This window comes from Capra hircus, chromosome 28 (genome assembly GCF_001704415.2).
Source record: "Capra hircus breed San Clemente chromosome 28, ASM170441v1, whole genome shotgun sequence".
Classification (NCBI taxonomy): domain Eukaryota; kingdom Metazoa; phylum Chordata; class Mammalia; order Artiodactyla; family Bovidae; genus Capra; species Capra hircus.
Window position 1 is genome coordinate 28,236,493 of NC_030835.1, and position 2,503 is coordinate 28,238,995.

The following is a 2,503-nucleotide window of genomic DNA, read 5'->3' on the forward strand; positions in this document are numbered from 1 at the left end:
ACAAGCAACATGTGGCCATTTAAATGAAATTAGATGCAACATTAAATTCTGTGGGTGCATCAGCCACATGTGCCTAGTGGCGACTGGACTGCACAGCTATGGGACATTTGCACCATCAAAGAAAGTTCTGTTGGAGGGCACTGCTCCAGCATATTTGCACCAGAAAGCTTTCAGCTGCAAGTAACAGAATACCAAACTAGTCTTCATTTGGATTCCTTGAAAACACATCCTAGAAAAGGTCTTAGGCACATGTGATTTCTTTAGAAGGTGATCCCAAAGTCAAGGATGGCTAATTTGTGGGGTAAGAAAAAGTGAGAGCAGAAGGGAAGACAAGTCAGCAAAAGGTGAGTTAATAAGTGGGTTTCTGCTGCAGGCAACTTGGACTCTGTTGGAGCCCTCTGAGACACTGTGTGGAATGCATTTCAGAAATGACCCACCAGAGTGCATAGAGACTTAATCCCCTAGCTCCACTGAATCCTGTTCCCTATTGACAGAAGCTTAGAGGGAAGGATATATATTCCTCTTGCTACCTCACGTGGCATTGGATCTTTGGGAAGAGAGGAAGTTCAAGAAACCCGAGGTGGAAAACCATCAGTTTGCTGGCAACCAGCTGATCATCTCAGGTGGGAAAAAGGGATGATCAGGAGCTTTAAAAGATGGTGCTAAATAGGGTTTAGTGTCTGACTCCTTGTGGCTCTATGGACTGTGGCAACCCAGGCTCCCCTGCCCTTCACTATTTCCCAGAGTTTGCTCAAATTCATGTCATTGAGTCAGTGATGCCATCCAACCATCTCATCCTCTATTGCCCCCTTCTCCTCCTGCCTTCAATTTTGCCCAGCATTGGGGTGTTTTCCAATGAGTCAGCTCTTCACATCAGGTGTCCAAAATATCGGAGCTTCAGCTTCAGCATCAGTCCTTCCAATGAACACCCAGGACTGATCTCCTTTAGGATGGACTGGTTGGATCTCCTTGCAGTCCAAGGGATTCTCAAGACTCTTCTCCAACACTACAGTTCAAAAGCATCAATTCTTTGGTACTCAGCTTTCTTTATAGTCCAACTCTCACATCCATACATGACTACTGGAAAAACCATAGCCTTGACTAGTTGGACCTTTGTTGGTAAAGTAATGTCTCTGCTTTTTAATATGCTCTCTAGGTTGGTCATAACTTTCCTTCCAAGGAGTAAGTGTCTCTTAATTTCATGGCTGCAATCACCATCTGCAGTGATTTTGGAGATCCAAAAAATAAAGTCTGACACTGTTTCCACTGTTTCCCCATCTATTTCCCATGAAGTGATAGGACCAGATGTCATGATCTTAGTTTTCTGAATGTTGAGCTTTAAGCCAACTTTTTCACTCTCCTATTTCACTTTCATCAGGAGGCTCTTTAGTTCTTCTTCACTTTCTGCTATAAGGGTGGTGTCATCTGCATATCTGAGGTTATTGATATTTCTCCCAGCAATCTTGATTCCAGCTTGTGCTTCCTCCAGCCCAGCGTTTCTCATGATGTACTCTGCATATCAGTTAATAAGCAGGGTGACAATATACAGCCTTGACGTACTCCTTTTCCTATTTGGAACCAGTCTGTTGTTCCATGTCCAGTTCTAACTGTTGCTTCCTGACCTGCATACAGGTTTCTCAAGAGGCAGGTCAGGTGCCTCCCATCTCTTTCAGGATTTTCCACAGTTTATTGTGATCCACACAGTCAAAGGCTTTGGCATAGTCAATAAAGCATTTACAGATGTTTTTCTGGAACTCTCTTGCTTTTTCCATGATCCAGCAGATGCTGGCAATTTGATCTCTGGTTCCTCTGCCTTTTCTAAATCCAGCTTGAACATCTGGAAGTTCATGGTTCAGCCTGGCTTGGAGAATTTTGAGCATTACTTTACTAGCATGTGAGATGAGTGCAATTGTGTGGTATTTTGAGCATTCTTTGGCATTGCCTTTCTTTGTGATTGGAATGAAAACTGACCTTTTCCAGTCCTGTGGCCACTGCTGAGTTTTCTAAATTTGCTGACATATTGAGTGCAGCACTTTCACAGCATCATCTTTCAGGATTTGAAATAGCTCAACTGGGATTCCATCACCTCCACTAGCTTTGCTCATAGTGATGTTTCCTAAGGCTCACTTGACTTCACATTCCAGAATGTCTGGCTCTAGGTGAGTGATCACACCATTGTGATTATCTGGGTCATGAAGATCTTTTTTGTACAGTTCTTCTGTGTATTCTTGCACCTCTTCTTAATATCTCTGCTTCTGTTAGGTCGATATCATTAAACAACTGTATTAACCAACACTTGAACTTTTCTCTGTAATATACAGAAAAGAAAACTGACAGAGTGTTGTGATAGCTATCATTATTGAAGAAATACCACTGGATAGTAGATTAAATTTAATTCTGATGGACCAGGAGATATAGCTAGAATGACTGTGGAATATATATATATATATGAATATATATATATATATATATATATAAAGGTATACATATATATATATCTTTC